Genomic DNA, 23,440 nt, shown 5'->3' with positions numbered 1-23,440 from the left:
AGATGAGAGGCAGTCACTGGAGCCAGGATTTTAAAATCATTGCCTTCACTCTGGAAGTGAGGGAAATGAATGAGACCCAAGTAACTATGAGTGGTGTATTGACTCGGTCTCTAACAGTTTACCCTTCATGCCAATTAAATAGCATACACTCTTATGATATACAAATCTGTTACTAGTAAAAGAGGCCCTGAATTCTATCTCAAGAAAGAAGGAGCAACTACAATCCCTCAGAGTAGAGGTCAATGTCAATATCCTTCAATATAGTCCTTGATGTTACAGGTGATCCTAGAATCAAAGTTGATATTTATCTTATACTTCCTTTACCATTCATTCTAGATTTCAGTCACCTTTGGACAACATTTTTATTCTCACTCATTTGTCTGATGGAGTGATGAGAATTTCATCTCTTGAGGCATAAGACTGTTGATAAGAATTTTCCTACTTCTACCACTCAGTTTTCAAACCTTTAACTTTCACCAGACCCTGTTAAGTCTCTTGCTCTGTAGTTCACTAGGACCTAGACCATTTTGATGTTCCAGAAAACAACATGCTGATTCACTATATTAATGATATACTCATTAGACCAGGGAAGCAGTAAGTGGCATGTGGTCTTATCTACTAAGACACAGGCAAACCAGAGGGTGAGAGATAAAGTTTCAAAGATTCATCCATCTGCAGTTATTTGTGACGTTTTTGTGAGTCTAGGGCTCTGTGACATTAGAGGAAATTCTCCTAATTTATAATACTTGTTACACTTTGAACTTCCAGCCTATAAAAAATGAGGTGTGGTTTTTAGTGGACCACTTGAATTTTAGAGGGCTTGTGGTTACTGTTCTGGTGTTTTTATGTGGTATTTTAGAAGATAACTTGATTTGAGTGAAGCATAGAGAGGGTGCTACATGATATTGCAGCCTACCACTTAGGTATATAATCCAGCAGATCTGATGGTAATAAATATATCTGAGGTAGGTAAGGATGCTAGGCAGAGTTTTAAGGGATTCTCTACAACCAGAAGTTGTATAGATAGAGAGAGGTGGAAAAGACAAAGGCCTGGTTGAAAGTTTGGCATGGTGTAGCGCCACTATGGAAAATTAACTACTATCTCATTGCAGTGCCCCCTCTCTCCCTGGGATGACCAGGGTTTTGGTGATGGGAAATATTCCGAATAGGCAAAGATACAAACAATACACTTAGTTATCCAATATGTATGTCTGATGTGTGGAAATACTCTAAATTCTGTGCTGTGGTAGAGAACTCTGCCATGAGGTCGATGGCCTGAAAAGAATAATGCAAGAAGCTTAGGGCTAAGGAGTTCTAGGGAAAATACATATGGATTATTTAGAACACTTTAGTAAGGGCTGGGTTGGAGACTACAGAAAGAGTAAATCATGATTATTCTCCCTACCATGGGAAAGAGGAAGCCATGGAGATGGATGGTTATTCTTACTGATTCAAGCAGCCAGCATTATAGTAGAGAAAGATAGAATCTTCCATTCTAAGCAATTCTGAATATTAAATTTGCTCTGGATATAGATTTGGGCTCTCCTGTTCTCAATTCACACTTTTTTCCAAGAACTAAGTAAACTATACCACCTATACACTGAAGACCCCCAAATTCAGTATTTGGGATCATTGGAAAGGCGGCCGTATTTTCATAGAAGATAGTGATGGAGCAGACAAGGATGTAGGAGGACTGTGAAAAAAATGTACAAACTTGGAGGCCAGTCAAGAAATGTGAGTATTTTAAAAAGGAAAAAGAGTTCAACTGTATTGAATGTTGTTGCTAGATCAAATAAATTTAGATATCAGATCTTAACAAAGCAAAGTCATTTGAAGTGTTAGGTGCAAAGCACACATAGAGGTTGGTTAAAAAGTGAGTAGGTATGTAGGTGAAGGCATCCTGAATCCACTAAGAATTTTACAAATAATTTTCCATTTTCTAGCAATTTTTTTTTTACATTTTACACATTGACATCAAGCATAATTTTGCCATATCTTAAATGATGACTGCTAATCTACTTCTTTTTTGTTTTACTAAAACCATTTACCCTTTTATCTCCTTCACTCCTTACTTCACTGACTTTTGATCTAAAAAAATAAAAGTGAATATATCATGAGGCTTGACCTATTGCCATTTTCCTACTCTATTAATCTCTCTACTTTCTTATCCTGTCACTATAGATCCACTGACTAACCAAAAAAAAAAAAAAAATGCAAGTAACTAATTAAGATAGTGTGCCTATCATTTTACCTCTTATTATTTCTTTGTATCTTCATAGTAATCCTATAGGAATATCATTTCTTTTACTCTCATTTTACAGATGAATAACCTGACACTCAAAGTCACAAAATACGGAAGTGGTAGAAGTGGGTTTGAAACCCATTCATTCTGATTCGATACTTGTTTTTTGATCACAGCTCTCTATTAAACCCTCACCAATCATTTGAACTACCCTTCTGTTCAAATTCCTCATACCTTAAAGCTTCCCATGAATTAGCTATTGAAAGATGTCATTAATATAGAGTAACCTCTATGTCACTTCTATCCTCTTTCTCAGCTCTTGACCTTGCCTTGTACTTCACTAGAATTATTAGGGTCAGAAGACACAAGATAGGTATTTTCTTTGTCAATCACATAGTATTTTTTATTCAGAAACTCAACTACATGCTTCCTTTTCCTCAGTTCCAAAGGCTGGGTGCTCATTTCTTTTGCAAGGTTATATCAACTGTCTCTGCATTGGATTCTATCTTCTTCCATCTGTTTCAGTACTGAAATATTGCCCTATATTTAGGACTTTCTCTCTTCTACATTTTTAGTTCTCTTATCAGTTGCTCTTTTCTCTGTATGTATAAAAATACTTAAGTATTTCCCATAGTGGTTAAAAAATAAATCAACAACAACAACAAAAATATTCTCAAACCTGTGTACTCCTGTAACTATTTATTGAAATAAAGAAATATCTAAAGCTGCCTAGTAAATGTAGTCATAATCAATGCCAAGATATATCCAAAGTGAAATTATTAGACCTTTTGAATAAAGAAAGAGTCTTAGCATACTCAAGACAAAATAATAATAATAATTTATTGAACTACTATGTGTGTGTACCCAGTTTATTCCTTATCATTCCATTGTGTGACTGTAGCAAAATCTGTGTATTCATTCTATTACTGATGGACATTAGGGTTGTTTCCATTTTTTGGCTACATTATATGTAGCGTTGATACCAATAGTTTTGTTCAAAGTTTTAGGTAAATATGTATAGTAATTTCTATAAATAGGTTGCTTATCTAACAGTGGAATTGTTGGGTAATATGGAATAATATTGTTCGGTTTTAGTACAATACTGACAGTTTTCCAAAATAGTTGGGTCAATGAACACTAGATGTTCAGTTGTTCCATAAAATTGCCAACACTTGATATTGTTTTTCTTTTCATTTTACCTGTTCTGTTGAGTGTGAAAGATTTCTTAAATTCAGAAACCAGTAAGCATAGAGGAAAAAAATATACAAGTTTACCTACATAAAATAAAGATGTTCTACTTATCAAGAGACACCTTTAAGAGTCTAAAAAGGCAAGCTTCAGCATGGGAAAATATATTTGCAATTCATATATTTGTAAGATACACATAAATATTTACTAAGAAATTGAATAAATTTGAATTTATTCAAATAAATTTCTATGAATAAATCATAGAAAAAAATGAACAAAACACTTGAACAGGGCTTTTACAAACAAAGGTATCCAAATAACCAATACATATATGAAAAGGTGCTTAACTTCCCTAGATGCTGGGGAAAAGGCAAAATAACACTTTATACCAATCAGAATGGCTAATCTGGAATATATTTTCTTTTGTTTCTACTAAGTTTCTGGAGTGATACCAATTAGTCATATCTTTAACTTTTTGAGTTTGTATTTCCTTGACTCTATGAGTAACGTAAATTTAAAACCCAAATCCTACAAAAGAGCAGAATTACCGTATATGATTTTTCACGAGAGCTTGCCTTGCATTCTCCATCTAGCATTCAGGCCATTTTGGAAGATTTCTGTCATGTAAACACATGTACTTTTTATTTCCTGCTGATTTTTCCATAAAGGTATAACCCTTTCAAAGTCCCAGTTTCATCCAAAATATCGATTCCAGCTGACCATCTTGTGTCAGTACAAAATATTGTCTCCTATTCCCTCTAAGGCTATCCAACCTTGGGATCTGGGATAAATATACCATCATAGGCCTTCAGGGAAGCCTTGGTTTCAGGGGCAGTTTACTTGTCTGACTTTCCACTTATTTTCACTGTCAGCCTCCTACCTCCTGGTTTGGAACTAAAAATGTTAGCAGTTGGATTTGAGCCTGAGCTGAACGTTTCTGCATATCATACAGACTGAAAACATGTCTGAAGATCAAATTGCTGCATGAGAATATGTAGAATGAGGAGAGACTATAAGCTAGAAAAAAAAAATCTACTGGAATGTTCACATTTAAGAGGCAAATGGAGAAAAATTAACAAAGGTGAAAAAGAAAGAGTAGAAGAAATTTAAAGTAGGAAGTTTTCCCAAGATGTTTGTTAATGAAGAAAAGGAGAGAAACAGTATGATAATTCATGTGAGGTTTGCTAATAAGCAGGATTTTGGTTAATTTGATAAGACAAACATGAGCAACTGCTGACGAGGAGGATTCTTTTTGAAGGAGAAATATGGAGGAATTTCTGAAATATGGAGGAATAAATATTCCAAGATTGAGTCATTGTAAAATGTCTCTCTTTAAGGAATGATGTCGGATCTATATGATTGATATCTGACTGACATTTTACAACATTTCCATGTATGGAACAGTATGGATCATTGACCAAATAAGTTGTTCCAACTTTAAACAGAAAGTTTTCTTAGTCCTACCAGTTCATAGAGATCATATTACTCATCTCTACTCCACTGAAGAAAGCCATTGCCAATATTTGCATATCTAAAGGATTATTTGACCATATGCCTCTCTTATAACCCTAAGCTTGCTCTCCTCCAAAAAATGGCAAGATTATTTCTCCAATTAATTAATTGATAAATTTGTCAGCTTCTCTCTTTTTCTTCTCCTTTTGTTCTCTTCAATTCCCAAAACTGTGCCATCTGCTATGCACAAAAAATTTTGCTAATATTAGCTATCTACTACTGGTGGCTACTTATGCATAGCTACTCTCCAAAAATTTCATGCTAAGCCATGCCAAGGATACATTTATATATTTTTTTAATTTGCTTTGCAAGTGTATTCAATATGTCCTTATTGTTAAATAAAGTGGACATTTTTCAACCCTCATTTTCTTTGGACTCTGAAAATTTTTCATATCTATCGCATAACATTTTCATAGTTATATATGTACTTCCAATGCTGCCCATATTACTCAGTTTTGTGTTCTGGATTCTCCTTCCCTAACTGTATTCCAATGCTGAGGTTGCTCATCTAACCTTGAGACATCTCTTCTTAAGAAAGTCATACATTCCCAGATGTTTAAATGATGATGATAGTGACGGCAATAATAGCTAACATTCGTGAATATGTATAAAACTCTAGACGTATGACAAGTGTCTTGCATATAATATCTCATTGAATTTCCACAATAATCCTCTAAGATCAATGTCAAGAGGTGCCACTGCAATCCCGCTTTTGCAGGTGAAGAAACTGAGGTATAATCCTTTGATTAGGAAAATTGTTTGTAAATGGTCAAGCTTTTAAACCCAATTTATCTAGTACCTCTGCTTGTCTATAAGCCCATTGTACTCAGATACTTTCTTTATAGCCCAGAAATCTTATTTTTTCTACTTGGTAATATCTTGCAGACAATTGGACAGCTCCACTCAAATCTTACTTGTCCCAAACTTAACTTGTGATATTATTCCATCAAAATCTCTCCTATTCCTGAATCTCTTTCTTAGTAAATGGATTGACATTCCATTAATACAGTTATCGCACAAGACACCTTTGCCCACCTGTCACAAAGCACCAAAAATTCTTTATTCTCCCTCCTACATTATTTATTTTCTCCATTTCTACTGTCAACTCTTTCCAGCTGCCACTGTCTTTCTGTTAACTGCTGAAATGACCCTTAACTTGTTGATCTGAATTCCTTTTTTTTTTCTTGCTTTCCAATCCAGTATTCAGACTGCAAAGGAAACAGTTTACAGAAACACGAACTCATCCTACTGTTATCACATGTAAGGTATTTCCACAATTTCTCTTTTCTACTTAATAAAACTGCAAACTAAGAATAATTTCAGGTTTTTTTTTTTTCTTGATATGATCCCTTCCTACTCTTTTAAGCTCATTCCATAGCAGTCTCTTCCTCTCTTTATATTCATGTTGAACTTTCTTTTTCAGGAGGCCTGGGCTCTAGAAAGTTTTTCATCTGTTAGGAGAGTCTTTGCTTGCTTCCAAATGCACCTTACCCTGTGTTGTGTTATACCTCCATGTGGTATATTTTCTTGGCATATTTTGACTTTGCTTAGAAGAGAGTAGGAAATTTGCCACGTGTTCAAGACACAACTTGTTTCAGCCCAATCCTAGAAAATGTGCAATTTCCATGCGTATGTAAAGTAGGGAGGAAATACATGGCTAGCCTAAGGTAAATTGGACAAAACAATTACAAAGTAAACTGACAGAAAGAGGGCCGAACACTGATCTCCCCAGTTCTTTTTAGGGGGAGTGTATTTTTCTCTTGACCATATGTTTTCATAGATGTTAATGATGTGCTTTCCCTTGTTCTTCTTCTCTTCATCCTTCACCTCCTCTGTCTTCTCTTTCTTCTCCATTTCTTCTTATTTTCCATTTGAACTAATTTCTTTAAAAAATTCACGACATTTCTCTTCAATATATGTAGAGGAAATCTGAAATTCATTGAGAAAGAATTTAGGGACATTGAAATAGCTCCCACCACTCGCACTGGAGGTCTCAATACAAAGAACTTATCTGATATCAATGGATTTTTAATGTTTTGTATGAAAATTAAAAACTTGATTCTCTCCATGCCCTTTTCCCTTTATCTGTCTTCAATTTCTACAGAAGAGTGAATCTATGAAGATTTCTCTTTAGTCTCTGATATTAGTTTCATTTCACTCACATTTGTGTTTGGCTATGCTCATCACTTTACAAATTATTGTCATTAATTAAATTTTATTTCATGTAAAATAATATACAATGATATTTTTATTTCTTTTACTTTAACTTTCCCACCTCCTCTTGCCGTACACTGTAAGATACTCTCTCATTCTACCCATTATGCCAACAATATATTCTTCCAAAGTCTTAATGGAAAAATGTATCATTAAAACACTTTATTACCGTTATGCAAAAAACATTGTAGGACCTTAAGCAACAAGCCACTATACATAGTCTTCATACTGAATTAAGCTGCATTTTGACAGGAAAAAATAAAAGAAAAAGAATTTCCTTAAGATAGCGAGAGATGTCGTTCCCTTCAGACCTGCTCTACAGTTTTCAGTGGGGAAGGATTTTATTCTCCAGCATGGACTTTGACATTCTTTCTACACCAGCTTTTCAGTTGAGATGATAGTACTAGATGTTTGGGGAAGTAAGTTTACTGATGGGAAATACATTTATATGCAAACCTATGCCTCCCCCCAGCCCCGCCTCTTTACATTAAAGAAAATCTCACTAAAAGGGGCTTTTTGGCAAAGAGTAAGGAAAATTCTGGTTTTTGATCATCAAACTTGATATATTGATCAATATTTGAAAAGACAGCTTAAATGATTCAAAATTTGCATATGTTTATACAGGATACGTACCTCACCTTTGGCACTCAAAGTGACAGTTAAGGAGATTAGCAAAGAATAAGTGCTTGGAATGCAGTTAAATGCAGCATAAATGGATCCTTTTCTATAACAGTTTTAATGGTTACTTAACCTACATATGACTCCATTTCTCCTACAGAAAAATAGGGATAATATTGATCATTCATAAAACTTTTTAATATGTTACCCCATTAATCTCCTATTGTTTTGTATAACCCAGAGAGAGAAGAGCTCTAGACAAAATACAGAGGCTGTGATGCTGGCACTCAATTTTAGATACAGAAACTGATATACCCAAAGGCTTGAGCTATTGCAATTTAAAGCTGTTACAGGAGTTGCAATCTTTCACAACAAGCTGAAACTAAATAACCTGGACTTTTGCCTCACTAAGTTACTTAAAAATATAATACATTAGTATATAAGGACACACCAAAGCAATCAATATTTTATGAAATTGCTGGACTGTAATATGGATTTTGAACAGTATTAATGTTAAATGCATTAACTTTAATGAGGAACTTAGAAATGGTCTCTTAATAACCTTATTGGGATATGACTACTTTTAAATGGCTTTTACTTTGTCCTTGGAATTCATATGATGCATGTGACAGTGGCTTGTTTAGTGTTAACAGAGGATTAGATGAAGGAAGTTAATTAAAGCTTCCTAGCAACGTTTTCCCCTTGAGCTATTCAGTATGCTAAAGTGGTGTGACAGGGTACCATCCTTTCTCTAAATCTACTCATTAAATAACTCAATTGAGTTTAAACACACATCCTTTTTTAAAAAAATTAGACCATAATTTTTCTCCTTGTCTTTCTAACCTGACCCCTTCGAGCCGCTGCCACCTCTGTGATTTGTAATTACCTTTTAGCTTCTAATAATAGGATGGTCACAAAGTGTGTCCATGTGTTTCAGAGTCCACCAATTCACTTCTTGAGACCTGTCTTCAATTGAGATGACAAATTTAAATAGGTTAGGGACATTTGTTTAACTAATCCCCTGGACAAATAAGTATCTAGAATGATTTCCTATATTAGATGAAATACAAGTCTATAAATCTTTTTAAACACTGCTCATGCCGCACTTGAATACTTGGAATAATAATCATTTTTCAATTTTATGTTTTAGAAATAAATAGATCTATTTCGGCTTTAAATTCTCACAAATTGTGATTTTCTCTGTTTTTAAGACATTGTTATAAATGTATTAATTCTTAGCTATTAAAAACTATTACTTATAATACAAAATAAAAATAATATTTACCAGTATTTATTGTTTGTGGATTTTTTTTTTTTGTGGATTTTTTGATTATAGCTATTTTGACTGGTGTGAGGTAATATCTCATTATATCGATAGTTTTGATCTGCATTTCTCTAATAATTAGCAATGTTGAATATCTTTTCATGTGCCTCTTGGCCATCTGTATATCTTCTTTGGGGAAATATCTATTTAGGTCTTCTGCGCATTTTTTGTTTGGGTTGTTTGTTTTGATGATATTAAACCACATGAGTTGCTTGTAAATTTTGCAGACTAATCCCTTGTTGGTCACATCATTTGCAAATATTTTCTCCCATTCTGTGGGTTGTCTTTTCATTTTGTTTATGGTTTCCTTTGCTGTGCAAAAACTTTTGAATTTAATTAGGTCCCATTTCTTTATTTTTGTTTTTATTTCCATTACTCTGGGAGACGGATCAAAAAAGATATTGCTGCAATTTATGTCAGAGAGTGTTCTGCCTATGTTTTCCTTTAAGAGTTTTATAGTTTATGGTCTCACATTTAGGTCTTTAATCTATTTTGACCTTATTTTTGTGTATGGCATTAAAGAATGTTCTAATTTCATTTTTTTACATGTAGCTGTCCAGTTTTCCTAGCACCATTTATTGAAGACACTGTCTTTCCCCCATTGTATAGTCTTGCCTCCTTTGTCGTAGATTAATTGACCATAGGTGTGTGGGTTTATTTCTGGGCTTTCTATCCTATTCCATTGTCCTATATTTCTATTTTTGTGCCAGTACCATACTGTTTTGATGACTATAGATTTGTAGTATAATCTGAAGTCAGGGAGCCTGATTCCTCCAGCACCGTTTTTCTTTCTCTAGATTGCTTTGGCTATTCAGGGTCTTTTGTGTCTCCATACAAATTTTAAAATCCACAAACAATAAATGCTGGAGAGGGTGTGGAGAGAAGGGAACCCTCCTACACTTTTGGTGGGAATGTGAATTGGTACAGCCACTATGGAAAACAGTATGAAGTTTCCTTAAAAAACTAAAAATAGAGCTACCATATGATCTTGCAATCTCACTCCTGGGCATACATCCAGAGAAGAACATGGTCTGAAAGGATATATGCACCCTAATGTTCATTGCAGCACTGTTTGCAATAGCCAAGACATGGAAACAACCTAAATGTCCATCGACAGAGGAATGGATAAAGAAGATGTTGTACGTATATACAATGGAATATTACTCAGCCATTAAAAAGAATGAAATCATGCCATTTGCAACAACATGGATGGACCTAGAGATTGTCATACTGAGTGAAGTAAGTCAGACAGAGAAAGAGAAATATTGTATTATATACCTTATATGCGAAATCTAAAAACAAATGAGACAAATGAACTTATTTACAAAATAGAAACAGACTCACAGACTTAGAGAACAAACTTATGGCTACCAGGGGGAAGGGTGGGGGGAAGGAATGGTTAGGGAGTGTGGGATTGACATGTACACACTGCTGTATTTAAAATGGATAACCAACAAGGACCTACTGTATATCACAGGGAAATCTGCTCAATATTATGTAACAACCTAAAAGGGAAAAGAATTTGAAAAAGAATAGATACATGTATATGTATAACTGAACCACTTTGCTGTACACCTGAAACTAACACAACATTGTTAATCAACTATACTCCAGGGAATTCTCTCATGGCCCAGTGGTTAGGGCTCTGCACTTTCACTGACTAGGGCCTGGGTTCAATCCCTTGTCAGGGAACTAAAATCCCACAAGCCGCATGGTGTGGCAAAAAAACAAAACAAAACAAAAAACTATACTCCAATATTAAATGAAAAGTTAAAAAAAAATATTCACAAAGGAAAACTTTATCTTCTTGGAAAAAAGGGAACATTTGACTATAACAATGACATATGAAAAGTAAAGTAGAATATAATATATCTTTTGAGTTGTATTAAATTTGATGTTTTCAGGTAAACAAGTACAAAATCCAGAGTTCCTTATTTTCTAATCTCAGTCATATAAAAAGCTCAAGCTTTAAAATGTTATGATACCTCCTCTTTTGATGTCAGGGATGAAGATAAAAAGCTATCCCTCTAAAATTAGGGTTAGACTGTGCAGTCTTTCTTCTTTTTCTCATCAAGATATTATTCTTCTACACACAATTTCGATGAGGAAAACCAACCTGGATAAAGGAACATGACTTCTGTTTAAAATAATTATTTAGGAAATCAGAAATAGATGGTCAATAGCATGGTTGAATTAATAACACTCTGTTCAAAATAGAAATAAAATGTGTTCACACAGATAAATATAACTGTATTTTAAATATCAATATTATAATTAAACATGTACTCTATGTGCACACAGGCATATGTGCACTTTCATACACACACACACACACACACACACAAGGACTGTTTATCCAAATTGTTAACGTACTTTGCTGATTGCATTGTGGTAATAACTCTGAGAAAGCCAGTGTTATTATTCCTCATTAAATTGGACTATATCATCTGAAAGTAAAAAACATAAAGCTGATCACATTGACAAATTTTACTAATTTAAAACACTGATACACCAATATAAAAAGCCACTGTTTATATGGTTAGCACATTTGTTAATCCATTATTTTAATCATTATAGGATTGACAGTTTCATTCTTCTGCAAGCCAGACACATTCGATTTTTGAATCAACCCTTCTAATAACTCAGATGTCTAAGATTAAACATTTAAAATAAGTTACAATGCAAATTTGACCAAGTGAAATGCATTTGGTGTGTTTCAGGATCATAACAATTAAGAGATGATAGCTATTGTTCTAAAATAAAATTCTATGAATGTAATATTTAATGAGATTCAGAAATATTATAACACATTCACGTAAAATTTTACTCCATCATTAGTGAGAAGCATAGTAATTCAACTGTCTTAAAGCATGTACATAACATTTTATTGCTGAAAGGATCAGAAACTTTTAAATTCTCACTGTGCATTGTAATGAAAGTTGTATTTACCTAACTAAAAATGTGAACTGCAAAATTGCAAGATTTCCTGTAGGAAAATATAATACCAGTTTCTTTGTGGAGTTTTTGATACATTGGTAAAGAGTATAATTACAATTGCAAACAATTATTTTGCTTGGACATTAAAAATAAAATAGTTTACCTAAATAGCAAATAATAGGAGTTTTGTCTTAATTAAATCACCTAGAAGTTCTGTCCTTGTAGTGTCTTTTTTTTTTTTTTTTTTTTTGTGGTACGCGGGCCTCTCACCGTTGTGGCCTCTCCCGTTGCGGAGCACAGGCTCCGGACGCGCAGGCTCAGCGGCCACGGCTCACGGGCCTAGCCGCCCCGCGGCATGTGAGATCTTCCCGCACCGGGGCACGAGCTCGTGTCCCCTGCATTGGCAAGCGGACTCTCAACCACTGCGCCACCAGGGAAGCCCTCCTTGTAGTGTCTTTTAAATAGAATGAATCTCAAAATAATTCCAATGAATAAAGATAATGCCTTATGACATTCAAGTGCACCATTTCTAGTAAAATTCAGGTAATACGTTGGCAGCTGGTAGGAAGCTCCAAACACAGAAGTATTTCCACAGGGTTTGTTTAGATTTAGGTGGATTTCCTACAGTCACTGTGATTTTAATTCATCAGTCCTCTACAGTGGGATTTCTGAATATATAATCTGTACAGCATTTTCATCAGAATCAGCAGGAGTGCTTATTTCAAATGTGAATTCCTAGGTCCCATCAGAGACCAAATGAATCAAAATCTAGGTGACAGAGCATGCATTTGCATTTTAATGATTTGTCCAAGTGATCCTCATGCACATTAAGTTTGAGAACGCATGTGCACCCTTAAATCCAAGTAAAGAATGTATGAAATATATATCAAGTAGTTCACAGAGTTGTTCGGTGAGCAAATGCTGTAAAATAAAACAAATAGTTTATATAATCTGACAATTATAACCTATTTCACAAACTTTAAGTACAAATGAGGAAGATTAAAAGGCTCAGAGTGTGCCAAGGTCACAGACCTCTTAGCCTTGGTGATTTTCAAGCTTGCCTGAAGAGTCCCCAGGAGGACTACAGGTACACTATAGATAACAATGTCACAATACAATCTACTGAATGAGAATCTCTTGGGGCAGAGGTCTGATAATCATTACGTTTAGCTATCTAGTCTGGTGACATTTATCATTAAGGAAGTTTGGAATATACTTCCTTGAGCATTCCCAGGCTGACACTACAAAACACTCATAATAATCTGAATTGCTAGTGTGGCATTATAGCCTTAGTTAGCCCAATCACTTTAATTTATGTCTCTAATATCTATTAACACCCTATATGCCATTACTTTTTACTTCAAAGGATTGGCTTAATACCGACATCTTATTACTGTTTTTACCTAGGATTGTTTTTAATGAATTATCATTAATGTACTCAATATTTGTACAATCTAATCTGTGAGCTGTCTGATATAATTTTCCTACATGAATTTTCAAAAGTTTCACTGCATGTACAAATGCATTAATAGCATTTGTATTGAGAGTAGTTAGGGGAAATTGTCATATCTTATAATTTGACGAGGTGTGATCAGTAGTGATTTTTTCTCTAAATATTCACTTCCATATATTTTTCTATATATTTTCTATAAATTCAATATCTTGAAATATGTGTATATATTATGGCATGAGACAAACAAGCTTAGAAATGACTACTCTTATCAACACTCACATAAGTATATTGATTCAAGGCTTATAATTTTAAAAACGTCATAATGAATACAAGTGAAAACAGAAAAAGTAAAATCAGTCATCTCTCAGTTAAGAAAACATTTATACAACTGTTTAAAAATAACTGTAAAATTCAGTTGTATATATTCATTACTATACATGTAAAACCAAAAACTCAGTTCCTTAAAAGATTCTCCTTCAAGAATAATCTGTAGTTTAGAGTGGCTTAAATGTCCAGCTTCCTTGCCTGTTCTTTGCCAGTGTTTTCTGTGCTGGGAAGCAGAGAATGCAAAGGGCAGCACCGTATTCTGGTCCTGCAAGAGAAACAGAATGGTAAGATTTGGGAGATACAAGGTGCACTAATTATGTCACAGAGACTAGAACAGCAGTGATTTTTCCCCCATTATTAGTATTTTATATCAGTAGAATCTATTTAATATATTCAATAATTCTATTATTTCTAAGACCTTCCACAAAAGGGCATTACAATCCTTTTAGTTTATTGCAAACATATATATTTTTTAAAGTGGATTCACTTTATTTATTTTTTGGCTGCGCTGCAGGATTTGTCAGAAGACAAACAGTAAGTTGTGAGCTCCATTTTGCCCAACTACTTTTTTCTTCACACCCTGGAGAATCTGGTGTCTGGAACTGTAGAGACATCATCATGTTACCACCCCTTCTCCTCTCAGGTTGAATCCACTGTGACAGAACACTCATGTCCTTAAGAGGCAAGGCCTAGCAAATAGCCTCTCACAAATCCACTGAACATCACAATGTCCTGTTTGATAAATTCTGTTGCTGCTTCAATTATATTGCTGATTTCAGGTGCTGCTTTATTTGCTCATTTCTGAATCAGGTCTTCCTGCTTTCTTTATATCTTTTATCAACTCTGTCTCAGTTGATTTGCACATAGTTACTTTGACTGGTAAATCTGAAGAAGATGGCCAGCAGCCTACTGTTGCTGTAAGTTTTCCAACTTTCTGGAACAAAAATCCTGCACAATGGCCAGTGCAATCTGGATGGCTACTGAGTATTGTTCTACCGGAAGTGCCAAACTATGGCCAAACATAGATTCTACCAGCGGTGTCTTCATGTATACTGAGTTAGGTCCAATATGAATCATCATCACTTTCATATTCAGGTGAGAGAGATCCCATCTAGACTGGCCTGGCCTTGGAATCCAGAACCAAGTGAAGAGGACTCAGCTGTCAAAGGGGGGCAAAGAGGGCCTGGGGTTGGAAGAAAGGGTCATAGATGCAGAAGTAAGCACTTCATGAAAACTAAGCAAATGGTATTTCTAGGTAAATCAGTCTTTCTGTGCTGGACTAATTAAAAGAACTTCACAGCTCTCTATCCCCAAGCTTTCTCACCCTCTGGAATTGAGGGCTTTTACTGCTTCCCCCATTATTTTTTTAATTAAGTAATGAATAGTATTTTATTATTATTATTATTATTGGCTGCATGGCATGGCATACATGATCTTTCCTCCCTGACCAGGGATTGAACCTGTGCTCCCTGAAGTAGAAGCATGGAGTCTTCACCACTGGACCCCCAAGTAAGTCCCTGAAGAGTATTTTATAGATAAGAAAACTTTAGCCTCAGCAGGATAAATTTGAGGACAGTTCCAACAGCTAGTTTCCCAGAGATGCCCTTGAAGTGGTCCTTACAGTTTTTGCAAACTAGAATACCTGATAGTGTTTATCAGCGCAACACGTCAGGTGCAGTGTAAAGGTATGGGTACTGAAAAAGTAATATTGACCCTAACTATGCATTCACACACAGGCATTTACAGATTTTTACCCAGTCTTTGAATTAAAAGATAGATTCTCTGAGTCTGATCAATGTCAGCCTCTTGAGATGCACTAAAATGAAATTCAGAAAAAGTTGAATAACTTAAACTACTCTGGAGTTACAGATAACTGAAGTAGAAAGCCTCTTAAGCAATGTGAGAGAAGAAAAAAAGGGGCAAAAATCTACCTACTAGCTTGGTTTGTAGAACTCATGTTTTTAGGAGTTGGGAGGAAAGAAACTTTGGAGCAGGTGTTTCATGTGACAGATCATTAGATCTGTTATCTAGGTCTGTATTAGATCTGTATAGTATCTATTGAGATACTACAGATGAGGAAAGATGTTAAGTGTATTTGCTTTGTATCATCAATGGAGATTTTTTGCTGCCTCTGAAAGCTTGCTGTCAAGATTTAATTTAATATTTAATTAATTTCCTCTCTGCCGATCTGTGATTTCCCTTAATGCCATTTCCTTAATGCCATTTCCCTTAATGCCATTTCCTTTTCTAGAGAGATCACAGATTACTGTAAATTATTTGTGTTCAGTGAGGATGGGCATAACGGTAGTAATAATGAGAACAAGAATAGTGACTGGCCATTTATACATAAAATGAATTCTGTTAGAAACACCTATAAATATTGTACCAGCGTTATTAATTGGCTTAATAAGATCAATTGGCATAATAAGATCTAAGTTGTTTATTATAAATAAAATGAATAAAAATTCACTAGTCAGCAATAGATATTAGTATTTTTCTTTTTTAAAAATCTCTTCTTTGCTAGCCCTAAATGCTTTATTTCTTAGGGGTCTAATGTTGACTTCACTAGTCTTAGTGGAGTTACCAGCTTGTGGCTGAATCACGCTCACTCTAGTATTCAGACATGGTTTGACACATCTAAATTAGGGTGAGGAAGATTATTCCAGAATATCGAGGCTCTCTTTTGTCAGGAATTGGGGGATGGGGACTTATTCTGAATAAAGAGGAAGTGAAGACTGGAAAGGTTACTTGGTCAACAGAGAGAAAAGATTAGCCTGAAAATAGAAACTGTCATTCCCAACGTTCTCAAGCTCAGACTGCATCAACATATGAATACTTGGCACTAAGTAAATGGTTATAAAAAAAACACATCTAATTCCCAGTCTGTAATCTACCAGTGACATTAAAAAATAAGATACCACCACTGGTGATGATGTAAGTGTTGTTTTCGAGAAGGGCTGCTAGTACAGCTTATGATAGCATCTTAATAAACAAAATATTAGTTTTGAGTTGTAATGAGGATTAAAACTTAGATTGAGAATCAAGCTTCTCTGCATATATGTATGTATAAGGAAAATCTATTTTTCCTTAAAACACCTGCATTGTATCACTTTAGAGGTAAAGGATGGTTTTTTCCCTTCTTAAATCTCCTCTTGATAAATATATTTTCATTGGAAGATGTTTTAAGTAGTCCCTCATCTAAGTGGAAAGATTACAGGTACCATAACAGGGAATCTTCAAGAATATAAGGAAAATATTTTAGTCCGAATCAGTTCTTACATGAGATGATATCAAGTCACTAGTTAATTTCTAGAAAGAATAAATGCCATGGGCATAGAAAAATAGGAACTGATGAATAAGAAAGGCAATCTTCATCAAGGTTTGTTTCTTGGAATATGTATAGCTAGAGCCTGTATGACACTTTTCGTTTTATTTTAATTGCTAATACAATTTTTCTATATTTTAAAAATTGATATTGTTCATATTAAGAACATTTATTTGAAATGTCTTACAAAGCATTCTAACACATCCTGAAACAGTGTAGTTTTTCTTTAGCTGCTGTACTACCTCTCTACCCTCCCTCAATAAAACACACAAAACACCTTACTACAACCTTAATACTTTAAAATATTTTTAAAAACTCTAAAATTACAGCTCAAATAATTATTTAACCAATAAAAATAACATTATTTTATGAGACTCATTTTAGGGAGTATTAGTTATTACCTTGTAATTCTACATTTTTTCTCATTCTTCCCTTCCATTTTATTTCCGCTCCTCTTTTAGCATACCTTCATACGTCTGTCATCATTTTGCTCACGAGAAAAAAAGGTGGCATTTTTAAATATCAAGTAATATGTGTTATAGCTTTGCTAAACATTTCACCACCAGTTTGTTGCAAGAGATTTATAAATCAGATTTTCATTAAAAAGGAGAAAGAATCAACACCATATGTTGTGCTAAATCCTATGCAGCTGCTGCTACAGCAGCTTAATGTGTGAACTAGAAGGCATTCAGTACTCTGTGTGATATACAGGACTGTAACTTCTTTCAAATGTTGTGATTTTTTTTAATATTAAGATTAAAATCTAAGAAAACATGGTAAAATGGAATAACTTAGAAGTGTTAACATTTATTTTATAGAAAAGAGAGTTGCTAAATGGGTATCTATAACTGAAATTAAAATACCCAAGTACTCTTGAAATTGAAATAGAAAAGCAGGCTCAAACAAAAATGTTGTATATTAATGCAGCTCCTCTTGTAATCTGACCTTCATTGCAATGTACTTTTGCCTAAATATCCATCTAGTTGGCATTTTTATTACAATTCTGCAAATGGAAAGAGAGCAAATGAACCATTTACTGCCTTTATTTTCTAAGTATAATCATGTTTCTGTTTTCCATTCAATGATAGCCAACTCTTTTCCACTCCAACATAAAACATTCTTGAGTGTTAAGAGGTTGATATCGTACCCCATGCTCATTTATATTACAATGTACAGAATGTCAGAATCAGTTATTTATAAACTTTAGTTGAGAGGTCAGGAAATAATACCCTAATGTAAAACTGTGCATATTTTAAATAATATTTATGGGCCAACCACATATGAGATATAAACACTACCCTACATATACATCTTAAATTTATTAGATTTGAAGTAACAACACTGAAGGAGGAAAATCATTTTTAAAAGCACCATAAAGCAAGACAGTAATTTTCTTCTTAAGTGTGCTTTTTTTAGATTTGTTTTTTATTGGGGTAATGTCAGTTTATGACATTATGTAAGTTCCATGTGTACAACATGGTATTATCTACTTCTGCATACTTTTCAACATGTTCACCACCAAAAATGTAGTTTCTGTCCATCACCATACAGCTGATCCCATTAAATGTGCATCTGCACATGGAAATTACATGCTTCTCTTTCATTGAAAAGAAACACCTCATGATAATGATGATTAATTTTCCTATGTTAATATAAATTTGCATTATTTCTGCATGTATCATGATAGAACAGAATGAGTTCATGAATTCGTGTGAAAAAATGTTTCCTTGCTATAGAAATAAGACAGGTGGCTATTTTCCATCTAGTATAAGGACATTATAAGAGCAATCTATAGACCAATATTCTTAATGAATATAGACAAAGAATGTTCAAAAAATACTTGGAAAAAATGCATCCAACAATATATAAAAAATGAATATATATATTCATTTATATATATAAAATGAATCCAAAAAATGAATATATATATTCATTTATATATATAAAATGAATCCAAATATATAAAAAATGAATCCAACAATATATAAAAATAAGTATATACGGCTAAATGGGCTTCATCCAGAGAATGCATTGGCAGTTTTATACGTAAAAACTATCGATATAATATACTCTATTTAAATGACACACAGCACATGATCATCTCTGATACTGATATAGTCGGATATTCACAGTATATTCTCTATTTAATGCCTACTAGGATGACTAAAGTCAAAAGGACAGATCATAAAACTAGCTGGCCAGGATGTTGAGAAATTGGTGGTAGGAATGTAAAATGATACAGACTCCATGGGAAATAGTTCAGCTGTTTCTCAAAATGTTAAAAATAGAGTTACCATATAATCCAGAAATTCCCCTCCTCGGTATTTTCATATGTATATACCTATGAATAATAAAAACATATATCTACCATAACTTCTCTTCACTTTTTCACAGCAGCATGGTTTATTAATAGACAAAAAGTAGAAATAATCTAAATGTCCATCAACTGATAAATGAGCAAATAAAATGTGTTATATCCATACAATGAAATATTATTCATTGTAAGAATTAAGTAATGATACATGCTACAATATAGAAAAACCTTGTAAATTTTATTCCAGATATAAAAAGACATCCACAAATACGACATATTGTATGAGTCCATTTATACAGCATAATTAAATTAGTAATTCACAAAAAGGGGCATATTAAAATATTCAAGTGAATTAGAAAATATTCAACTAAACAATTCACTTACAAATAACACTTGGGACAAAAAAATACTCAGGAAAATAGAAAATATTTTAATGAGTAAATATGGAAACACAGTAGATCAAAATTTGTTCAATAGAGCTAAAACAGTCTTGAGATATGTGTCTTTAAGTATTTATATTAGAAAAAAAAGAATTATGAATACAATGACTTAAATTATTCCCTTAAGATGCTGGAAAAAGAAAATCAAATTAAACCCAAAGAAAGTAGAAGAGAGAAAATTAGAAAGGTAAGAGTTGAAATTAATAAAATAAGATAATTGTACCTATAATAATTAACAATAATAATTAGATTAAAATTTTAAAGAGAAAATGTAATAAAATAAAAATCTATGAACTCAAAATAAATTTCATTAATTGATTTCTATGATAGACTATTGATGGAATTCTCATCTTCATTTGTGTTCTTCCATCTCTGATGTTTCACCTTCTTTTAAAAGCTTACATAATTAGGTCAGCCACACAAGAATAATCTCCCTTCTGCATAACACACAGTTAGCTTATTAGTAAACTAATCACAGAAGTGATATCCCATTATATTCCAGACTACACCCACAGTCAAGAGAAGGAGATTATATAAGTCATTTACACTACAGTGCAGGGATCTTAGGGGAATATCTTAGAATCTTCTCTATCACATGATTAGAATATACAGACATGAGGGAATTCCCTGGTGGTCCAGTGGTTAGGACTCTGGGCTTCCACTGCAGGGGGCCTGGGTTCAATCCCTGGTCAGGGAACTAAAATCCTGACAGTCACATGGCACAGCCAAAAAAAACAAAAACAACAACAACAAAAAAACAGGTATGAATTACCATGATTAGTTGTGTACTTATTTTGTGTGCTATTTCCATAGTTTACATTAATCATTAAAAAATTATTTTTAAGTATTCTTGAAGCATTAAAAATGAGCTACTGGGCTTCCCTGGTGGTGCAGTTGTTGAGAGTCCGCCTGCTGATGCAGGGGACGCGGGTTTGTGCCCCGGTCCGGGAAGATCCCACATGTCATGGAGTGGCTGGGCCCGTGAGCCATGGCCGCTGAGCCTGCGCGTCTGGAGCCTGTGCTCCACAACGGGAGAGGCCCCAGCAGTGAGAGGCCCGTGTACTGAAAAAAAAAAAAAAAAAAAAATGAGCTACTGTTCTAGGGGGTACACTAATTTTGTTAAACATTTTAGTCTAGAAGCCTCCTTCATCTTTGCTTCTGGTAGCAACTCCCAAAGGAAATCACTATCCTGATTTCTGACAATATAGATTATTTCTCTCAGGCAATTTTGAAAATCAGTTCTGGAATTAGTCTTTCCAGTTTTTATCTTTACATCTTTCCTTCTTTTCCATTGCTTCAAAATTGACATCTCATCCTCCTCCCACAAACAATAACAACAACAACAAAATATATATATTTCCTTAGAGAAACCGAATGATTCTTAGAATTAGGAGGGGAGCAATGTTATTTACCAGCAGAGTGTTACAACGATCTGCCCCAGCGCCCTTCCTTACCCCAGCATGCATTTCATTAAGAGTTTGCTATGTCAAATAAGTACAAAAATATTGAGAGCGCAGATAGCATGTGGAAGGTCATCGTTGTTGCTTGTTTATTTTTCTGCACTTGTTGCCTTTTCTACTGATATAGAGAAACTGACAGAAAAATCTTGTCTCTAACACCATTTACATGTTTACAAATTTGATGATAAGCTTAATTTTATAATAAATACTATTTTTTCTTGAGTTTCCATCTACATGCCACTCAACAGCATTTGGCCTTTACTTCATATTTTCAGAGGAGTCATTATTACTAAATTTTGTGGGTTTTAATATGTTCCTTTGACATCCATAAATCTAGCTTCAATAATAAACATTAGAAAGAGGCAGATGGAAAAAAACAAAAGAATAAATTTTAAAAATTGAAAAAGAGCAAAAAGTTGCAAAATAGGGAAAATAAGAAAGGTCTATACTGCCTGAAAAATATCAGTTGTATTTGAGTGTTATTAATGTCATAGTAGATATTTTACGTATTGATTAATTTAATTCATGACTAAAATTAATAATTTTTTATCTTCTCAAATATCCTGGTGTTCCACTGGGCTTATCAAAACCCAGTATTTATTTTACTATTCCTAAATCCAGGCATTAAAAATTACAAGTTAATTCTGTTAAAAATGTGTCCTTATATCTTGTTAATGGTTATTTAGGAGGCTTTACAACATGAAATTTTATGTTAATACTAAAATAGATTTCTACTATGTGAAGATACCCAAATTTAGTGCAGTGCACAAAGTTTTATGAGATATTTCCTGTTATGCTCTGCCAATATATACAGTTTATGATTTTTAATTTATTTTTCATGATATTTATGATTTTTTATTCATTTAAAACATTTTTCCTTTTCAATTTGATTAGTTTTACAGCTATTCACTAGTCTCTTCTCAATCTTTCTCCCTTTCATTCATTCTTTCTTTCTTTCCTCTTTTTAATTTCCTGACTATGTCATTATTGCAATTTTTCATTTTGATCTTGTAGTCTATTTGGCCATACAAACTCTAGAGCTTCTCATAGGAGTGAATGAAACCTCTATTTCAACTACATCAAGGTTCAAACTCTCATTGTTTCCTTTCCTTTATGGCAATTGTGACTAAGAGCACCGTCTGATACATCTCATGCAAATAAATGTCTCCAATTTGGTTTCCAGAGGACCTCAATCCAGCATCGTTTTTAATACATCAACTCCTTTCTTCCTATCTAACCTCTATCTTCCTATCCAACCTTCCTATCTAGCACCACAGATCATTGCTGTTCCTGACAACCAAACTTGCACTCTCTACTTCACGCTTCACCAGTTCTCACTGACAATCATTACGAAATTGAAAATGGGTACAAGGACATCATGTCTTTGCAGAAAGAATGCACATACCTCCAGCAGATGTTCCACTTGGAGCAGAGAGAAGGCAGGAGAGTCACTGTGAAACCATCCTCCCTAGTTCATTTTCTACAAATGAACACGTAAGAGGCTTCCAACTGTTAAATGCTTAAATCTAGTGGTATGAAGCCAAAATGGTGCAAGAAGTAATGCCTGCATCCCACCCACGTCTTTAAAAAACACTAAAAAGCTGGAATGGATAATAAATTCACAAATTTAAATGATAAAAAACTTAAAGAGGTTCACTTTATATCACGCTTGTGTCATTTGGAAGCAGAGTGAAAATCTACAATGACATATTTGAACTCAGAGAATTTCTACAGAATCTGCTTTCATATATCCTCTTCTGAATTACATTTTGCATTAGGTTCCCATAGAAATCCTGAAATTTATAGTTTTATTACAATTGGTTTTTATGACCTTTACTATTCTATCTAACTGATTTATAAATAAGGAAACATTTTTAAACAAGTGCTATTTTGTTAAAATAATGTCAATGTATTTAATTAAAATTTAAATGAAAGAAAACATCCACCCTCTAGAAAATCCTTCTACAATTTTTCCTTAAATTCCAGGTCACCATGCATCACACAGTGGATGAGGTAGTAAAAAGAGAATATCAAGAATTGAAATATTTAAGCATAAGCAATTCAGAATTTGCAAGAAAATTCTTAA

General features: G+C 33.8%; 2 pseudogenes; both read right to left on the bottom strand.

Annotated features, from left to right (window-relative positions):
* The window catches only part of LOC149743885 (T-box transcription factor T pseudogene), a 70,665-nt pseudogene extending 57,244 nt beyond the window's left edge, over positions 1–13,421 (bottom strand).
* On the bottom strand, positions 13,409–22,637 carry LOC149743884 (FUN14 domain-containing protein 1 pseudogene; annotated as a pseudogene).
* Between the last annotated feature and the right edge of the window lie 803 nt (positions 22,638–23,440).

The sequence above is a fragment of the Delphinapterus leucas genome, unplaced genomic scaffold (genome assembly GCF_059928025.1).
Source record: "Delphinapterus leucas isolate spDelLeu-1000000601 "Yukka" unplaced genomic scaffold, BTC_Dleu_Yukka2 spDelLeu_asBTCV2_sq61, whole genome shotgun sequence".
NCBI classification, from domain to species: domain Eukaryota; kingdom Metazoa; phylum Chordata; class Mammalia; order Artiodactyla; family Monodontidae; genus Delphinapterus; species Delphinapterus leucas.
This window is presented reverse-complemented; position numbering and strand designations above follow the sequence as displayed.